The following is a 21,545-nucleotide window of genomic DNA, read 5'->3' on the forward strand; positions in this document are numbered from 1 at the left end:
GGCGGGCAGCAGAGCTGATGTTCGGCCTGTGTGCACTAGACACCCAGCGGCCCTGTGGAGCTGTAGCTCCGAGTCCGTGGCCATGCAACAGCTGACAAGTTAACAACTAGGTCATTTTTAATCCCTATTCCCAAATTATTTCCTTTCTGAAATCCTTTAAACTGTAATAGTGTATCCCAGTCTTTGTTGTGTACCTGCTCTTGAGCCTCAGGCTCTGTCCTGGGCACCAGAAATACAGAACTGAGCAAAACTGACAAAGTGCCTAGGCTTAAGCAACTTATGTTACAAGGGGGAGACAGATAAGAAAGAATAAAACCAAGACATAAATGAGATCATTTCAGGCATCGATAAGTTCTGTCGGTGAGCGGGAGATGGGCCGTATTAGGTAGGGTAATGTCTCAGGTATGACATTTCAGCTGAAACCTGATCAAGAAGGAGCCAGCTTGGCAACAAGCAATGGGAAAAGCACTCCAGGCCAAGAGAACAGCAAGTGCAAATGGCATGAGGCTGGGCTTGTTTAAAGAATGGAATGCAGGCATGGTGTAAACAAGGGGAAGTGAGGTGGAGGGGATGGCAGGGCCAGATCAGGTAGTGCATCATAGACCTGGGGTTGGGGATTTGAATTTTATTCCAAAGGCATCCCTTTTATAATTAGAGCGAGCAATTAACCCATCTCCCCGGCGTACATTCAAGCAAAATTATTGAGGGTGGTAGGACAAAGTCAAGTTGCTAAGCCATGCCCTGTCCCATTTGCAAGAGTGCCATTCCTTCAGCTGTGGGCCCAGGCTGCAGACTCCCATTACCTCACCAGGATCTTGCTTCCGTGTGTCACTTCTGTCCCAAAAGCCTGCTTCTATGAAATGCAAATGACCAGTAAAGGAGGGGGCATGCTACCCATGAAACCTTCCTCAGATCTTTGTTGCATGTTTGTTTCTTTATTTGCTCAGAAAGGAAGGGCAGGCGAGGAACAGGAGACCATCTTGTTTCATATCCTGATTGTGAAAGTCTGAGAGTAAAGTGGAAATTTTTGTCTTCCTGAACAAAAAAAATTTTTTTTTTAGTAGAACAACCCCATAACCTTGTTTTCCTGTTTGGTCCACAAAAAATGAAATTTTACAGTAGATGAAACTGTGGACTTCATTACCTTGAATGCTTACCCACCACACAACACATGCTCACACTTGCTTTTGAATCAACAATACAGTCTTCTAAAAAACAAAACAAAAAAAAATATTTTTTGTTGTTGTTGAGAATATATACAACAAAACATACACCAATTCAACAATTTCTACAGTGACATTGATTACATTTCTCAAGTTGTGCAACCATTCTCACCCTCCTATTCTGAATTGTTCCTTTCCCATTAACATAGACTGACTGCCCCCTAAACTTTCTGTCTAATCTTTTGAGTTGATGTTGCCAATTTGATCTCATATAGGTAGTTCTTAAAAGAGCACAGTGCTCAAGGCAGACATTCTTTACTAGTTAAAATAAACTAGTGTTTGGTTTAAAGAAGACTTCAGGGACTGTTTTTGGTTTGAGGTTTAATGATAATCTCAGGGCAATTTTGAGGGATCATCCAGCCTCCATGACTCTAGAAAAATCTGAATGCTGTGAGAGTTTAAAGTCTGTTCTGCATTTTTCCCCCTTTTGGTCAGGATTCGTCTGTAGACTCTTTGATCAAAACATTCAGTAACAGTACCTGGGCACCATCCAATTCTTCTGGTTTCATGGCAAAGAAGGCAGCTATTCATGGAGGTAGTTCTGTATCCTCCTCCTATTCCATGTTTTCCTCCTATTCCCAACTCTCCAGCCTGTGCAAAATTGCTGTCAGTTTCTCTTAGTTTGGGAGCCTGGATTTTAGCCGAGTTCAATCTGTTACTGTCCCTGCCCTACCCCAGTGTTGCAGACTGTGTGCCTGCTGTAAAAGCAAGAGGCTGTGGTAGCTCCGTTTGGCTGAGCACTCGGCACCTCCTGTTAAATGGACATGTGTCCCTCCCTTTCCAGGCTCCCAAGCTCCCTGCAGCACAAGCTCCCTGCAGCCACGTCCCTCACGAGCGATTAAGTTCCATTAGCATTCCTGTGCGCACGTGCTTGGAATTGGCACCGGCTGCTTCGCCAGCACTTAATTTTCTCCACTGTGAGTGCTTGATTGTATTTCTTTCTTTCCTTTTTTTTTTTCCTTCCCCATCTTGAGGGGACACTCCTTACGGCTTCACAGTCAATTTCCCTTTGGAGTTATTTTCCTGCTAAGTGAAAGTATAAAATGGCAACGCCAGGTTTCAGCAAAGGCAGAAGGAAGCCTTAAGAGATGCAATCTGAACAGGGAAAGGAAAAGAAAAAAAGCACGTGGCTAAATATACCCAGCCACCTCACACTGTTTGCAAGTGCAGCCTGAAATGGAGCAAAAGAAAATGGATGTCTGCGTGTATACTTTTCATCTGACCTTCACTGTTGAAACACGCGAGCCTTTTGGCTTGCAATCATATTCTTAGTGAACTTCCATTTCTTGGCTGGGCGGAGTTCACAGACCTGCATGCTGCAGACCTGTTTTGTTGGCCTCCATCCCACTGACTCACACAGTGTTTTTAAAAACGTGAATTACAAGCTGACATTTAAGAATCAGGAGATTCCATGCAAAAATCTGAATTTGGAACTTCTCTTGAAAAATCAGAAGATTTGGGTTTCACATTCTCACCCAACAGCAATGAGCTGGAGCTGAGGAGCAGATGTCCCCAATTTGCCACAGTCCCCACCACTTGGCCCCAGACACTGTTCTAGCTAGCTGCCGTGGAGTCAGCTCCAACTCCTGGTGACCCCGTGTACATCAGAACAATACATTGCGCCGTCCTGTGTTATCCTGATGATGGCTGGCATGTTTGGGTCCATCGTTGTGGCTATTGTACCAATCCATCTCACCAGGTCTCTCCCTTGCCCTTGCTGGCCCTCTACCTCACTGAACACAATGTCCTCCTCCAGTGATTGATTCCTCCTGATGATGTGCCCAAAGTAAGTGAGTGTTCTGTTGTGATCCATAAGGTTTTCACTGGCTAATTTTCGGAAGCAGATCACCAGGCCTTTCTTCCTAGTCTGTCTTAGTCTGAAAGGTCCACTGAAACCTCTCTACCATGGATGACCCTGCTAGACACTGAAAATAAAACTGAACAAAAACCGCCTTTATGGAAGGGAGATAGACAAACAAATATATTTCAGGTGATGATAGGCCTTATAAGAGAAATAAACTAAGGGCATAGAGAAAGATGGGAAGGGACCACTGTTTTATATGGGGAAGTCAAGGGGTCTCCTTGCTGAGGTGATGTTTGAACAGAGACCTCAAGGAAAGTGAGAGAGTGGGCCATATGGAGAAGAGCATTCTAGGCACAGGGAACAGCAGGTGCAGAGCCCCTGAGCGGTAGGACAGGGAGGAGCCGGCATGGTTGGAGCAGAATGAGCAAGGGAGTGAGGAAAAGGAGCTGAGGACAGAGAAGGAGCCATTGGTCAGGTCACAGAGGGCTTTGAGGGCTGTGGTAAATATGTGGGATTCTAGTTTGAGTCAGACGGGAAGCCATCATAGGGTTTTGAGCAGCTTAACACCTCCAGTGAAAGGAAGGCACCTTTTTCTAGAGAGTTCCACCATAGTCCCAGGACTTAGTTTTCCTGGCTTTCCTTGGGTTATGAGCTATGTGCTGCAATAGATTATATTGGCTCCATTTAAATGATACTGACTCCATTTAGGAGACCTGGTGGTACAGTAGTTAAGAGCTCGGCTGCTAACCAAAAGGTTGGCAGTTCAAATCCACCACCTGCTCCTTGGAAACCCTAAGGGACAGTTCTACTCTGTCCTATAGAGTCACTATGAGTCAGAATCAACTAGATGGCAATGGGTTTGTTTTGTTTTTGTTTGGCTCCATTTAAGTACTGGGAATGAAGCAAAGCACACATTTTTTCAGTTATTAGGATGTAATATCTTAATAAATCAACAGTTTATCATAGCCATCTCTTCACACTGGTGCTCAGTCATCACATAGTCCAGCAATTCAGAGCACCGTTTTGGGAGTTGGCGGCTTGAGTTTGAATCCTGGTCCATGTACTAGCTGTGTGTCTGCAATGGCATTTGTAAGTTTTTGTGTGTGTGTTTTTTCTGGTAATGCATGATCAATGTAAAAAACTCAAATGATACTAAGAAAATAAAACTTTTTTCATAATCCCATTGGCCCAGCGATAATCACTGTGAGTAATGGGTGTATAGCCATCCAGACTGAAAAATTGTTATCTCACTCTATCTAAAAGAAGACAGTTGATTTGGAATGTTCTGGTCCTGGCTCATTCCTGATGAGTGGAGTTTCCCAAGTTTAGATCTCATAAGCCTCTAAGAGCATGATGGTTGATGGGGAGACTTGACCACCCCGGCGTCTTCTGGAGTATCTTCTTTGAGGTTTTCTTGCCATTGTGTGGCTCCTGTAGGGGAGTGAGCTGGGTATTTTCTCACAGTTACAATTCATTGTTTTAAAGCCCATTGTCACTTGCTTACACATATAAACAGATAAGGACTGTCCCAACCCACACGCCACCAGCAGGTCTGCCATGTGCAGACTCTGCCATGGCCCATCACCCCCACCCACGCTCTATGTACTGTATGGAGTGGGCAGCTGTGACACCCCTGGTCAAGCATCCCCTGGTGGGATAGGCCCTCCCCCTGCCTGAGCAGGGCTCTGCAGCCAGCCCTTTAATCACCTTTCATTAATTTCAATGGCAGGTTTTTAAAAATGAGGTTTTATTGGTTGGGTGTTCCTGCTATTTTGGACTACCATATAAATAACTTCTGAATGAGTGTCTTTTTACGTTTATTTTTTTTTTCAACATACGTGGGCTTATATTGACGTGCCAAAAAAAACAAATCCATTGCCGTCGAGTCGATTCCAACTCATAGTAACCCTATAAGACAGAGTAGAACTGCCCCATAGAGTTTCCAAGGAGCGGCTGGTGGATTCGAACTGCCAACCTTTTGGTTAGCAGCCTGAACTCTTAACCACTGTACCACCAGGGCTCCTATACCACCGTAATATTTAATCATTCCACCTTTGGGGATATGTCATCAATAGTTTATTATGGCTGTCTCTTCACACCGGTACTCAACCATCACATAGTCCAGCGGTTCAGAGCACTGTTTTGGGAATTGGCGGCTTGAGTTTGAATCCTGGTCCATGCGATAGCTGTGTGTCTACAATGGCATTTGTAAAGCAGGAATGGGTATGATTACTTTGGGAGGGAGAGCAAAGAATGAGTTGGGGAAGAGAGAGACAACAGGAGGCAGGGAGACCAGCAGAGAGAATGAGGGCCCAGGACAAGCTTCAGGAACAGTGAGTTCTCTGTGCTTGTCCCTAGGATACCAAGTCTCCCATCAGCACTGTGCCCTGCGATTTTAATTTCTCTCTGCTGAACGCACATGGACATCCCAACCCTTCGAGCATCATGGACAAAGAAAGAATCCTATTAACTATTCATGATGTAATGGTAAGATCAGCATCCTACCCATGAAGAGTCAGGGTCTTTTCCATAGCCAAGGTGCTGGGCCCCAGGATGGACCCACGTGAGATTCACTTACATCTGGTAAAATGATGTAGAGTAACAACGGTAGTTGGCTTTAACAAAAAACCTGGCTCACCCACTAGAAGATTAAAAGCAACACACAATACGTAGATTATATTTCATGATATTAAAAATTTACATTCAGTGAGCACTTACTAAGTGGCAGCACTGTGTTGAGTGTGTAATCACCGCACCAACCCTGTGAGTTAAGTGCTAGGTATTTTCATTCCCATTTTATCGTTTGTAGAAACTCAGGAAGAGAGATGATGTCAATCGCCCAGTCCTTAAAGCCAGGATTGGAAGCCCAGGCTCTGTGACTCCACGTTCTTTTGAATTAACAGTTGCAGGCTGGGAATTATGCTGACATGTTTTTGCTTCAGAAAACGCCCAGCTCTCCAAAGGGACACAGTGTGTTGTGTATTATTGGTGCTGTGCCTGGGAATAAGGTACAGAGGTAGCCATCCATCAGTTGGGCTGAACAGTGTTTAAACAGTGATGGAGAGTCCCTCTCCTCAGCCAAATACTTCCCCAGTGAACCCATAGCTGAGAGTTATATGCTGTTATAAGAAGTGATAAGACGGAGTCCCGTACCCTTCACCCAGTTTCCCCCAGTGGTAACATCTTGCCATAATTATAATACAATATCACAACCAGGAAATTGACACTGATACAGTCCTCCTGTGCTGTTTTACCTAGGTCTCTTCTTTAGTTTTTTTCCATCGACTGTTAACATTTGCCACATTTCTTTATCTATCCCTCTCTCTCTCTGTCGTTTCCTCTCAATAAGTTTGCACTTATTATTATTACTGAACCATTGTGCATCAATTATAGACATCACAGCAAACATTAACATTGACGAACTTATATGAAGGGTATTTGAGTGTTTTACATTATGCTATTCATATAGTTTTTCTGTGGTTTTATATTTTTTCAAAATAAAAAGTTTAAAAAGAGGGAAGGGGAGTGGACTGCTAGCACATTAGAGAGTAAATGAGCTGCTCCCATAGAACTAAGCATCAGCAAAGAAAGAGAAAAAACTATTATTGTTATTTCTTATAACAGTGCATGATGCTACAATTAACTCAAAAAGTGAAAAAGACACACACATGTGCAGATGCCCAGGTCCTGTCACCCTGAGGTTCTGGTTCTAATTCGGGTTTGGGCCCAGGCATGATCATTTTTTAAGCTCCTTACATGACTATATGACTTCACAATAAAGCTTGAGAACCACCCAAAATGAAACCCATTTCTGTTGAGTTGATTCCAATTCATAGCAACAGAGTAGAACTGCCCCATAGGGTTTCCAAGGCTGGTGGTGTGTCGTGGCTGAGAGCTCAGCTGCTAACCAAAGGGTTGGCAGTTCAAATCCACCAGATGCTCCTTGGAAACCCTATGGGGCAGTCCTACCCTGTCTCATAGAGCGCTATGAGTCGGAACTGACTCGATGGCACCTGACAACAGCAGTCTTTACGGAAGCAGACTGCCACATCTTCCTCCTGCAGAGTGGCTGATGGGTTCGAACCGCTGACCTTTTGGTCAGCAGCCGAGCGCTTTAATCACTGTGCCACCAGGGCTTCTTGAGAGCCATTGTTAGGAGGAAAGGATCGAGGAAACCAAAAGCAAAGAAATGCCTTGCTATTCTGAGAAAATTGCCAGATGACTTTATCTAATCAAAGAAATGGAAAAAAGCCAATAGGTAATAACAGAGCCATGGTTCTCAAAATTTGATATGCGTGACAATCATCTAGGATACTTGTTTAAAAGGCATGTTTTTCGATCTAATTTTTAAGCAAAGTGAATTTGTGGATATGAGATACCACATCTTTTAACAACAGAACTCCAAAACTCCAAAGCTACTCTGAACCAGGAGGCCTAAAGGATACATTTCAAAGGGAACTGTTTTTTAGATACCTTGGACTTTGTGGCTTGGATTGGGGAACTATGAAAGAAAGACGTTTTAAAAATTAAAAGTTAAAACCTCTACTACATAATACAAAACAAAAAGAACTAAAAAGTAAAAAACAAGAAAAAACAAAGGTTCACCGAGGCCAGAAAGCTACAGGGTGGAAGAGGGGTCTGCCCTTGTCTTCAAAACTGTGTCCTGTACCTCAGGACCCTTGGGTGGGAGAAGAGGAATTCACTTAAAAATAATCAGTGAAAGATATTACTCAAAGCAAAACGAGACAGACATGAAAGCATAATCGTTCCTGACAGTGTCGCCCGTACTGCAGAGTCACTTGCTATCCAGATGATTGACCAGTAGGAAGCCCTGGTGGCACAGTGGTTAAGTGTTCAGCTGCTAACCAAGAGGTCGGCAGTTCCAATCCACCAACTGCTCCTTCAAAACCCTATGGGGCAGCTCTGCTCTGTCCTATAGGGTTGCTATGAGTTGGAATTGACTCAACTGCAATGGGTTTTGGTTTTTTGGTTTTAGGAAGTCTTAGTATATTTTAGAAATATTTTCTTATAAAATTAATTGGACAGTTCGGTTTTTGGCATTTAAAGAAGTGAAATTTAGAGAAATAGAAAATTAATTTTGTGTTGTCATATTAACAAAATGAACGCGTACCCTTCGTGTTCGGTTTTTCTCACTTTAGTCACATCTACAATTCGTCTCAAACTGGAGAAAAAAAAATCCAGAGAAAATAGAGGCATGGAGGAGAGGCTTTCTCAACAGTTATGACTAGTAAGAACTTTATGCTAAGATTCAGGGGAGACTAAGATAGAAATACAGGGATGAACGGGAGGAGATATGGCCTCGACAGGGCTGGGCCTGGGACTGTGGAGCCAGCTTTCGCTTACAGATGTGTTTTGTTGGTTGTTCCGGTGTCATGCTGTGGGCATTGTTGTTGCTGTTTTATTTTGAATGAGAAACCTCCATTCAGAGCATGCATCCTCTAGTTTGCCCTGGTCCCCACCACTCCCTACTGTATGACACTGAGAGTCGTGTTGCTGTTTTACATTGCTATCCTAGCTTCTGAAGATGTTGGATTTTGTGATTGCTCTTTTAGGAAGTCAGAGAGAAAGTGACTGGAGCTCAGCAAGCCTGGAGAGAGTTTGTACGTTTCTACAAACTCTCTGAGAACCCTCTGGACCTTGGCTAAGTCACACTCTTTCCAAACCTCTATTTCCTTCTCTGTGACAAGAAGGTATGGATTAGATATTTCCTGTGCCGTGCCTGCCAGCTCTGAAATTGTAAATCTTAGGTGGGGAGGAGGGGGGTTTGTACCCTACAATCTGTAGGAGTAGAGCATACTTAATAGTTCACAGAGCCCTCATTCATCTGAGGGCTGTATTTTTATAGGTCATTTGCAAGTTAGATACTTAGAGCTTGCAACATCCTTTCCACATCCCGGATCTAAGCTTCATGATACCTGGTCTGTCTCATTGCCTGCTGTATTTGGTCCCCAGAGAGGTACCAGGCACAGAGTTAGTTTGCAAATAAATTTTAAAGCAAATAAAGTGAATGAGTGGTATAAATGTTGATTAGGTACCCTGGCCAGTGCACACGAGCTGACTTAAGCCAACACATCGATAAATTATAATTATGGTAACTATCTTCCAAACTATGACTCAGGATCTGACAAAGAATTTTTGTGTTGCTTGTCTAGAACAGTCAGTTTGAGAGATGTAGTTTGGATCCTGAAATACTGGAATTTCTGGGACTGTTAGTTAAAAGGAATATTTTAAACCACATGAGTGAGGCAGTTGGGGGGTAACCATAGCACTTGGCCTCAGTATCAGGGCATAGCAGGGAGCCATTGAGACTGTACGGAATGATCTCTACACAGCTCAGCTGACTGTTACCATGTGAAAATAGCAACCCAAGGTTTCAGGCTTTCTAGTTTTAAGAGAAGCCAGATATCCAGGTTTCCTTGATAACTCTCAATTTTTTAACATTGGTAACTTGGAGGGTTGATGTTACGTGTCAGTTTGGCTAGGCTATGATTCTCAGTGGTCTGGCAGATACTATGTAATCATCTTCCATTTTGTGATCTGATATGAGCAGCCAATGGGTTGAAAGAAGAGTTTCCTTGGGGCCTATCTCCAGTATATAAATGGATGTTTTGGAAAAGCTTGCACTTTTTCTCAACCCTGCACACTTTTCTCATTGCCTGATCTTTGGCTCTTGGGATGTAAGCCTGCGGAAGTCTCTGGCCTGCTCCCTGACCTACAGATTTTGGGTTTACCAACCCCTGCAACCCTATAAGCCAGCAGAGGTCTCCAGCTTGCCGCCTGACCTTCAGATTTTGGGTTCATCAGCCCCAGCAAGGTCCTCAGCGTGTCACCTGACCCATAGATTTGGGACTTGCCAGTCCCTACAATTGCATGAGCCTTTTCCACACAATTGTGGGAACCATTTCCTTGAGGAAATTTCTCTATATGTTTATATACGCTGCTTTTGTTCCTCTGGAGAACCCAGACTAAGACAGTAACCAATTCAAAATTTTCTGTGGGTCAAACAAAATATACTTACTGGCCCGATTTGGCTTACAGACCACCAGCCTACAGTCTCTGGTTTAGGCAATGAAAGCTTTGTCAGTTCCCAACAAGAGGAGGAAGAGGCTCTTCTCCTTTCCTGTGGCACTTGAATTAGCCCCGCTGGTAGTCAGAACTATCAGAGGCATCGTGTCCTGAGTGCACCCAGAGATGCCCAGCTGGAGAGCTCAGACCCAAGGACAGCCTGGCTGATGGCATTAGGTAGGGCCTGGCAGGTGGGTCAGACAGCCCAAGGTCAGCTAAGCAGGAATAATTCGGTGACAGGCATGAATGATTCATGTGGAATGATGCTGAGCAAGCACTAACTGCCTGTGAAATGTGGTCCAGAAATGAGAAGAGTGATCCTTTCACCCCATGGAGTGTTTCTGCAAGTGAGGATTCCAGATGGCACCTGACTTTAAAGCATCCTTTTCAATCTTAATCAGGAGTGACCCCTGAGTCAATATTTGGGATAAGTACACTCACTCCTTACTTATCCACATGGTTAGGTTCCAAAGACCAGGTTGTTATGAGAAAATCGGCGTTATGTGAAAACGGAGGATTTTTTTTTGTTTTCAGACCATCCATTTTTCCGATTTTTTTTAGAAAATATGATCATAGAAATAATAACAGCTAAGATTTGCTGATATGTTCATCACTGGGATGAGTTATGGATTATTCCTCTGCAGAGAAGGAGGCTTGGAGGGGACAAAGCTGGATAAAGCCGGCCTGTGTGACTGGAGGGCCCACATTTTAACCACTTCACCTTCCTCCTGTGCTGGGTCAGAGCTTCCCTGGAGGAGCCACCTCCAGGGCTCCACTCCCACCCCTGCAAGCCCTGCATTCAGGATCCAGGAGCCTCCTCTGCCCTCTTTCATTGGTTGTTAGTTCTTCCGTTGATTACATTTGATCACTGCCTTTCAGGATGTTGGTTTTGTCCAAATGTTTGGTTATTCTTGGTTGTCTATTCATCTTTGTATTTGAGAATCCTACTTCCTGTGCCTAGTCTATCTGATGTAACCTAACCCTGGTGATCGTGGGGTTGGGATAGAACAGGTTTTTGGAAGCTATGTGCCTTGGCTTCTGTTCAAGTCAAGAATCTCCCAGCCTACCTAGGGGAAGGTGACCTCTGGGGCATTGCTCTGGCTTCTTACCCTAATACCCAAACTCAGGCCTTCAGCCTGTGAGGGAGTGACTCTGCAGCCTCTGACTTAACACAGTGGGGTTTGGGGTGTAGGGAGCAATGAATACCTCCAAAGGCTTCCTCTCACTCGATCTCAAGTCTGGACTCAGTTACACACACATACACACACACAGTCCTATGGACAATTTTACTGCTCATGTTTTGGCCTGTGCTTTCCTCTCTTTTTAGGTCTTCGTAGATATGATCTCTGCTTTCTGTCTTTCAGGAATTCCTCAAAATTTCTAGTCGGTCTGGAACAGTCTTTCTGTTCTGCTACCCTTATCCAATTTATTATCTATCGATACTTCAAATAACCAAGAAACATCTGAGGAAAGCCTTCAGCACTGGTCTGCTTCCTGCCAGTGTTCTTTCTCTTCTGTCACTTCATGCCCTAAGACAAGGATGATTTTTTTTTTTTTTTTTTTGCTACATACTGATGAACTCTAGAGACTGAATCCCAAGGTGCTACATAAATAAATTTAGCCTTGAATAAAAATTACTAAAGGAAAATCCAAGGTCGAATGGTACAGTAAGAAGGTATCCAAAAAAAACCGAGTGCTGTCGAGTCGATTCCGACTCATAGCAACCCTATCGGACAGAGTAGAACTGCCACATAGAGTTTCCAAGGAGCTCCTGGTGAATTCGAACTGCTGACCCTTTGGTTAGCAGCTGTAGCACTTAACCCCTATGCCACCAGGGTTTCCAAGAAGGTATCAGAAAACTAAAAACAGTCCATAAGCATTTGAAGCACATGTATAAATCACATTTTCCTAGCCGTAGTTCCCTCAGAATTGATGTACAAGAATGTAATTTTTAAAATGCACAGAAAAGACCTTAAACCTAGGGTGCAAGTTACTTTATTATGGACAGTTTGGGATCTAGGAACCAGTGGGCTTGAGGCAGGGGCTAGCAAGCTTTAGGTTTGGGATTTTGACACTCATGGCACTTGTAATTTCTCATTTTTGTTGCCAGATGATAAATTCCATGAGAACAGGGGCCCAATCTGTCTTGTTCATCCCTCTATCTCTAGCACTTAGCAGTCGGATCTGCTTATGGGGAACAAATAATTCAACAATAACTATTTGTTGAATAAATGAATGAATGAGTAGAATAGTCAACTAATCCTTCACTGCAGAATAAATAACATTTAGGGGCTGGGCAGGTTAATATAAACGTGTAAAGTGGCTCATATAGGACAATAGGAGTTAGTGGAAATTATTATTTTTTTTTTAGTGGTGCATGTCAGACTAAAGATGGTCAAATCCCAGTTTTGCAAAACTGCTGGCCAGATGAGAGACATTATTGGAGTGGGTGGGATTTGGTTTTTCTGGCTGCCTATCAGTGACCTCTGCCCCAGAGATTACTGTTTCCGCTTGAAGACTACCTCAATGTAACCGTGTGGCCTCAGAGTCCCAGCATATGAGCTTCTTGTAGGCAAAATCAGTAGGGTCTTGTAATCTAGCATTAGGGCTGGTCTGAATTCCCAAGGAGAGATGAGAATCACCATCAGCACAAAGCTGATTCCTGTGAGGTGGAGGCCAGACATACCTCCACTTATCACCGTTTCTGACACCAGCTATCCTCTCCATGGCACTCTCTACTTCTCAACTGGGTTCAATAGTTCGTTGCATTGGCCACACAGAACTCACACACCATACTCATGATTGTGCAGCTTTTTAGGGAACTAACAGGCTACAGCTTGGGCTCAGGATCAACTTGAAAGTAACAGGATACAACTCAGAAGACAGGATGCAGTTCTTCAATCAGGGCAGCTTCCGACCAAGGCAGCTCTCAGCTTCTTCTCAGCTGTGCCCATAGGCAGGCCTTCCCTCAGCTGTGCCCACCGTCAGCCCTTCTTTCAGTCTCTGCCCTGCTTGGGCAAGCGTTACAGCTCTTTAGCTCTGCCGACAAGTGCCTGGAGGCACCCCACTCTGCCAGCAAGCCTCCTGCCCAAAGGTGGTCCACTCTCTCTCATTTGGTGGGTTGGCAAGCCCACTTCAGCTGCCTCACACAGACCTCCTGGTTCCTGCTGCTCATACTGCTGCCGCCATTTCTCTGCTGCTGGACTCTGCTGTGGTCGCTGCCATTTCTTGCTGTCTTGCACTGTCTGCAGTGTTATAGCTCTCTCTCTCTCTCCTATGTCTAGGAGGTTCTCAGCGCAGGGACCCCAAGTCCAGGGGATGCACTCCTCTCCAGGCTCTTCTTGAAGGCAGTGAGGTCCCCCACACCAACCTCTGTGGGATTGGCCCATATGTAAGTCTACTCCTTGTGCATATCGAGGCACGGTCCTTCTACCAGGACCCCTCAGTAGACCACAATCACTTAGTTTACATAGTAATCGACCAATTCCCACGAGGTCATTTAATCCTACTAGGTGGTCTTAGCGTAGTAGACTAACCAATCCCTTACAGCCTCGTAGCCTAGCCAGTCATTTTAGCAGAATTATAAACCCAAGGCTGGAAAGGCTGTATATAAGAGAAATCTATTGCACTGCAGGTCTGAAAAAAGAATATGCTGTCATCTCAATTTTAAATTTTCTGTAAAAACTAGAACTCTGTTAAAGCAATCATGAAGCACTAAGTCATAGCTTTCATCTCCTTGTGTCCAGTCAACAGATTGCCATGTAGTCAGGGCACATTTTTCCATTTTATAGGTGGGAGCTGGAGGCCCAGTGACTTTTCCAGTGACACAGGCTGGCTGGAATTGGGCCTAGAGCCCACCCAGGCCCAGAACTTAGACCCAACATGTTGCTCTTTCTAAGTACAGGTAGTTCCTGAGTTACGATGAAGTTCTAACAACTCCATTGTAAGTCAGTTCTAACGTAAGTTGAGTACCTCTTTCTTTTTTTAATGTTTATTATTATTGTCTTTTATTATTAGTATCTTTATAAATCCGATCTTTAAACATCTACAAGTGAATACCTGAGAATGATAACATCAGCAAATTGCACACGGCAGCATTACATGTAGTATATATTACTGATAAGATGTACCCCCCCCCAAAAAAAAATTGGTGGCCTTAAGTGCAGTTTGTCATAACTGGAATACGTTTTAAGTGGGGAACTACCTGTAGTTAGAGGTTTATTGCTTCCGCCACTGACGCTTACCACACATTTTAATACATTTGGGGGCCTCAAGGCAGCTTTGTATCTAAAAGCTCTTCCAGGCCACTTTTATCAGTTCAGTGCAAGTCATGGATCATCACTGAGCACAGGCCTCCCTTCCACTCTCTAGGCCACTTTCTTCCAATGCATCGGTGTCAGTCAGGGGCTAAGTGTGGTCATGTGGTCAAGACCCTAGACTTTAGGGTCTGACAGTCATTCATCTAAACCCAGGCTCTGCCATTACTAGCTGTGTGACCTTGGGCTCATGACTTGAATGCTCTGAGCTTATAAAGTGAGGATACCAACCCCATCACACTGAGTGCGGGGAGGCTGAAATGAGATAAGGATAGAGAGGTTAGCTCAGTAGCAAAAGCTTAGTAATTGGTAGCTGTTTTTGTTGTCATGTTTGTTACTGATGTTATTGTTACTGTTATTACAAAAATGTCATGTTCTATAGCCAGTCCGATTTCATTCCTTTCCTGTTGTTGTCAGATGCCACTGAGTTGGTTCCAACTCATAGCAATCATATGTATATCAGATTAAAACACTGCCTGGTCCCACACTATCCTCACAGTCGTTGCCATGCTTGAGCTCATTGTTGCAGCTACTGTGTCAGTCCATCTTGTTGGGGGTCTTCGCTTTTTCGCTGACCCTCTACTTTACCAAGCATGATGTCCTTCTCCAGGGACTGGTCTCTTCTGATAACATTTCTAAAGTACATGAGACGAAGCCTCACCATCCTTGCTTCTAAGGAGTATTCTGGCTGTACTTCTTCCAAGACATACTTGTTCCTTCTTCTGCCAGTCCATGGTATATTCAATATCCCTTGCCAACACCATAATTCAAAGGCATCAATTCTTCTGTCTTCCTTATTCATTGCCCAGCTTTTGCATGCATATGAGGCGGCTGGAAATACTGTGGCTTGGGTCAGGTACACTTTAGTCTTCAAGGTAGTATTTTTGCTTTTTAACACTTTAGAGAGGCCTTTTGCAGCAGATTTGCCCAATGCAATGCATCATTTGATTTCTTGACTACTGTTTCCATGGGTGTTGATTGTGAATTCAAGTAAAGTGAAAATTCTTTTCCTAGCCCAGTAGAAAGAGGAGGAGCAGGCTTAAAAGATACTAACTCACCTGCTACCTTTTAGTCAGTAGTTCTTCTAGCAACTACCCCTTTAAGTCTTTAGCTAGCTATATGTCCCTCCAGTTCCTTCTGGCTCCCCAATGAGCAGGCTGGCTTGTGTGCAGTCCCTGTCATCTGTGCTTCACCGGTAGTGTCTGCAGCCTGGCTGCCATTGCACGGGACTGTCTGTTGAAAGGGCTTGAACTTAACATTTTAAACACTGAGCATTGAAATGGAATATAACAAGGCTTTAAAGCAAAACTATAAAGTAAGTTTTCACAGAGAAATTTTTGGATGATAGCTTCAAAGCAACGGTAGATTCCACAGCATGGTATCCCTTTGTAGTACCGGCAGGTTGGCTTTCAAAGCTCCCAGCCCAAGGACCTCATCTTTCCAGATGGAAAGGCTCTGAACAGCTTTCTCGTGAGAGTATTGCAACTTAGTTCATTTCCCCTTTGCCCCTGGAACAGATGGTTTTAGATCACTTGGACCTTATAGAGCTTATGTATCTAAAGTTTGCTCACCCAGTATGGAACAAATGTGTTCTTTTCCTTTGTGAAGAAGGTACTAACCATACAGAATCAAGCCTCTTTCTCCTATATATTTTGTGAATAAAATTATGGTATTTAAATTTGTATCCATATAACAGAAGAATAATAAACCAAATCGAAGCAGGAGGTATTATTGAAATTCAGATTTCTTTATTGCAAGCAATATTATTTCTTAAAATATCTGTCAGTTTTCTCTAAAACCTATATGATTCTGTCAAAACTCAACCACAAAAAGACAAACAACCCAATCAAGAAGTGGGCAAAGGATATGAACACGCACTTCACTAAAGAAGATATTCAGGCAGCTAACAGATACATGAGAAAATGCTCTCGATCATTAGCCATTAGAGAAATGCAAATTAAAACTACGATGAGATTCCATCTCACTCCAACAAGGCTGGCATTAATCCAAAAAACACAAAATAATAAATGTTGGAGAGGCTGCAGAGAGATTGGAACTCTTATATACTGCTGGTGGGAATGTAAAATGGTACAACCACTTTGGAAATCTATCTGGCGTCATCTCAAACAGTTAGAAATAGAACTGCCATACAACCCAGAAATCTCACTCCTCGGAATATACCCTAGAGAAATAAGAGCCTTCACACAAACAGATATATGCACACCCATGTTTATTGCAGCTCTGTTTACAATAGCAAAAAGCTGGAAGCAACCAAGGTGTCCATCAATGGATGAATGGTTAAATAAATTGTGGTGTATTCACACAATGAAATACTACGCATCGATAAAGAACAGTGACGAATCTGTGAAATGTTTCATAACATGGAGGAACCTGGAAGGCATTATGCTGAGTGAAATTAGTCAGAGGCAAAAGGACAAATATTGTATAAGACCACTATTATAAGATCTTGAGAAATAGTATAAACTGAAAAGAACACATACTTTTGTGGTTACGAGGCGGGGAGGGAGGGAGGGTGGGAGAGGGTTTTTTACTGATTAATTAGTAGATAAGAACTGCTTTAGGTGAAGGGAAGGACAATACTCAATACATGGAAGGTCAGCTCAATTGGACTGGACCAAAAGCAAAGAAGTTTCCGGGATAAACTGAATGCTTCAAAGGTCAGCGGAGCAAAGGTGGGGGGTTTGGGGACCATGGTTTAAGGGGACTTCTAAGTCAATTGGCAAAATAATTCTATTATGAAAACATTCTGCATCCCACTTTGAAATGTGGCGTCTGGGGTCTTAAATGCTAACAAGCGGCCATCTAAGATGCATCAATTGGTCTCAACCCACCTGGATCAAAGGAGAATGAAGAACACCAAGATCACACAATAACTACGAGCCCAAGAGACAGAAAGGGCCACATGAACCAGAGACCTACATCATCCTGAGACCAGAAGAGCTAGTTGGTGCCCGGCCACAACCGATGACCGCCCTGACAGGGAGCACAACAGAGAACCCCTGAGGGAGCAGGAGATCAGTGGGATGCAGACCCCAAATTCTCACAAAAAGACCAGACTTAATGGTCTGACTGAGACTAGAGGAATCCCGGCGGTCATGGTCCCCAAACCTTCTTTTGGCCCAGGACAGGAACCATTCCCGAAGACAACTCATCAGACATGAAAGGGACTGGACAGTAGGTAGGAGAGAGATGCTGATGAAGAGTGAGCTATTTATATCAGGTGGACACTTGAGACTGTGTTGGCATCTCCTGTCTGGAGGGGGGATGGGAGGATAGAGAGAGTTGGAAGCTGGCAAAATTGTCACGAAAGGAGAGACTGGAAGGGCTGACTCATTGGGGGAGAGCAAGTGGGAGTACGGAGTAAGGTGTATAAAACTTATATGTGACAGTCTGACTTGATTAGTAAACGTTCACTTGAAGCTCAATAAAAGTTAAAAAAAATATTCATCAGTTTAAGAAATTATGAAAAAATATTAGGAGGTTGCAGTTGCTTTTTTTCTTTTTACTACATGTGTCCATTTGAGGTACATTTGAATTGAGCATCATCAGCTGTGGAAGATGAGGCCAGACATGTACCCGCCCTGCCTGCCCGTTCCTGATTTTTGTTACCTAAACTGTAGTCACTGGGCTAAGGTTTATACCATTGCATTCTGCTCCAGAACCCTAATGTACATAATTGTCTAGTCTTTATTATTTAATCTCTAAATGGCTTCAGTGCTCACGATTAGTTAGACCTTTTACCATAGCTTCTCCATGTCTGTATTCTTTATTTTGATTTCTCCCTTTATTGTCTGGATTTTGTTATTGGCGAGTGTTTTCTCCAGAAGGGCTAATGGGTACTATATTCGTTGGGTTTCCTCCTGTTTAAGGTCTGTGGCCTGTTGCCTTTTAATCTGGAACTCTTGGCTAGATACAAAGGTTCCTGGTGGTGCAAACGGTTGTGTTCAACTATTAACCTAAACGTTGGCAGTTTGAATCCACCCAGTGGTCTTGCAGGAGAAAGGCCTGGCAATCTACTTCCATAAACTTTACAGCCAGGAAAGCCCCATGGAGTAGTTCTACTCGGTAACAGGTGGGGTTGCCATGAGTTGGAACCAACTCGACAGCAGCAGGTTTGGTGATTTTGGGGTTTTTTTTTTTCTTTTTTTTGGTTGGATGCACTGTTCGTGAGTTAGATGGCCCCGCTCCATTGTCTTCTGCTATCAAGTGCTTCTGCTGATCGCTTTCCGAGTCATTCTTTTGGAGACAAGTGTTGCAGAGATAGAGATCAGTGATTTTTCAGACCACTGGCAGTCCAGGGTCATCCACACCACTATTCCCCAGTACTCCTGGGGAATTTATTTGCAGGAGTGAGGAGAGAATTTAAGCATAAATATACACACATATTTATAATAAAAATAAATAAATAAAGTAAAACAAAGCAGAAAGGAGAGTCCCCCAGAGTGGTGGTTGCTGGGTGCTGTCAAGTCCATTCTGACCCACGGCAACCACACGTGACAGAGTAGAACTGCCGCATAGGGTTTTCTTGCCTGCAGTCGTTATGGAAGCAAATCATCAGATCTTTCTCCTGCAGAACCTCTGGGTGGGCTTGAACCACCAACCTTTCAGTTGGCAGCCAAGCACTTAGCTGTTTGTGCCAGCACTATTAATAGTTTCGTATCTATTTTTTCAGACTTTTTGTGTGCATATACATGTACATGCATAGAAACTCATAATTATTTTTTTAAATTAGGTTCATACAGTATGTACATTTTCAACATGCTTCTTTTTCAACATGCTTTTTTTTTTTTCTTTTTACTTAAACTTGTCTCTTGATATCTTTCTGAATGAGTACACAAGATCTACCTCATTCTGTGTAAGGACCGACTGGGCCCTTGACTCCTGCTCCCTTAGCTGTGTAGCCAAACCCTTGTTGATAGACATTTGGATCACTCTACATTATGTGATGCCTCAATGATCTTTACATATTTAAGACTGAAAGATGAATCCCTAGAAGTGTTAGGTCAAAGGGTATGCATGTTGTTAATTTCCAGTCAGCAATTTCTGTCATCCCTGCCCCCAAAATGTATCTCCCTGCCCCTCCCTCTGCGGCCATTTTCATCTCTTACTTGCTCCTGCAGCTGCTACTGTTTGTCATTGTGTCCACCCTTACCCCACCTCTCAAAATCCATCTTGACACCCAAGAACCATGCCAAAAGAAACTCATTGCCATTGAGTTGATTCCAACTCATAGTGACCCTATAAGACAGAGTAGAACTGCCCGATAGGGTTTCCAAGGAGCATCTGGTGGATTTGAACTACCGACCTTTTGGTCAGCAGTTAACTGCTATGCCACCAGGGCTCCCCAACAGCCATAGCAGTCTTTTTAAAAACAGCAGAAAATATTGTGTCTTGCGACCACCCTACAGTAGCCTCTCACTGTGCATAAAACAAAATCCAGACTACTCCATGAGACCTACAAAGCCCTGCCCCATCTGGCCCCTGTTCTCTCCTCCTTATCCTCCTCTTGTCCTGTGTGCACTACCCTCCAGCCATTTCTGCCTCTGGGCCTTTGCCTCTGCTCTTCCCGCTGCCTGACACGCTCTTGCCTCAGTTACTCCCCGGGGGGCTCCTCAGTGTTCAGGTATCTTCTCTCAGCTTCTCTTACCATCTTCCACTGGGGGCTCTTGCAGCCTAGTCACTCTTCAGCCCATCATTCAGGGCCACAGTCCTGGCCACATCTGATGTCCGTGTTAATTTTTCATTATGCATTGATTTTTTAATCTCTTCACACTGTACTGTACACCCCATAAGGGAAGAGGCCTTGCCATCTTTTTCTCCACTATTACCCCAGTCCTTGGCAGAGTGCTCATAGTGGCAGAGCCCTGATATCTGCTCTCAGTTACTGCTCTCAAAAGTCCCAAATCTTGTCATCTAAATTAGGTATGTGTGAGACTCTGGGTCTGATCCATCTTGGGAAAAATTCTTCTGTGAACCTGAGAAACTAGAAAAGTTATCTGCTTCCAAATACAATGGCAGATTAGGTATGGGGTAACAGTTATAGATGTTAGTATTTAAAAAGGGAGAAAATGAAAGGAAAAAAGGAGTCACCAAACCCAAGCAATTCCAAAATCCAACTGGGCAAATTCCACTAGGTTTTATAACCCTCTGTGGCTTGGGGTTCTGCCCTTCGAGTCCACAGCTTGGCCCCCAAAGTCATCCTTCCTTTTTTCATGAAGGATAGCACGTGTTTGCAGCTGAGAAGTCTTAGCCTGTTTCCTACCTATAGAATTTGGGGAGTTTGACAGCTTTCTTTGATTTTGCACTTTCTCTGTCCCTTTCAGTCCAAGCAGTGTTTCTGCTGCTGTAACATCCTCAAAAATTGTAGGTCTTCTGTGTATGTCTCTAGGGTTCGCTCCATTAGACTAGAGACTCCTTTACAGATTTTTCCTGGATGATCCCATCTCTATTCCTGGCTTTTCCTGAGATGACTGAGGGAATCTATGAGTCACACATCTAATCTCTTCAAAGAGCCCTCTGTGTGACTGAATACCCTATCCTTCTAAGGCACTGATGGAAGGTTATCCAGCCACAACTTTGCTTTTCTCTCCAGAGCCCTCCTTCCAACCCTTAATCTCCTATTTTAGCATCTTTTGAAATCTAGATATTCTGAGAATTTCCCAAATCACCAAGTCTAGGTTCTCTTTTGCTTTACAGTCTTTCCCTCAATCTATCTCTTTCCTCTCACATTTTATTATAAGCAACAAGAAGAAACCAGGATACAGCTTCAATACTGTTTGGAAATCTCCTCAGCTAAATATCTAGTGCATATATGTTCTATTTTTGACATAACTCTAGGACACAATTCACCTAAGTTTCTGCCACTAAATAGCAAGAGTTTCCTTTCCTCCAGTTTATAATAACGTGTTCTTCATTTCCTTCTGAGCCCTCACCAGCAGTGCCTTTAACATCGGTATTTCTACCAACAGTCTGTTTATGATAATTCAGGTATATTCAGGTTTTCACTGGCAGAGTCACATATTCACAGGTTCCAGGGATCAGGACATGGACATCTTTGGGGAGCCATGATTCAGCCTTCCACAGCAACTATTAGGT

General features: G+C 43.6%; 1 protein-coding gene across 1 annotated transcript in view; it reads left to right on the forward strand.

The window, feature by feature from the left end:
• The window catches only part of KATNIP (katanin interacting protein), a 201,643-nt gene that overhangs the window by 77,403 nt on the left and 102,695 nt on the right, over positions 1-21,545 (forward strand). The gene's annotated exons all lie outside the window — the stretch shown is intronic.

This window comes from Elephas maximus, chromosome 12, assembly GCF_024166365.1.
Source record: "Elephas maximus indicus isolate mEleMax1 chromosome 12, mEleMax1 primary haplotype, whole genome shotgun sequence".
Lineage (NCBI taxonomy): Eukaryota > Metazoa > Chordata > Mammalia > Proboscidea > Elephantidae > Elephas > Elephas maximus.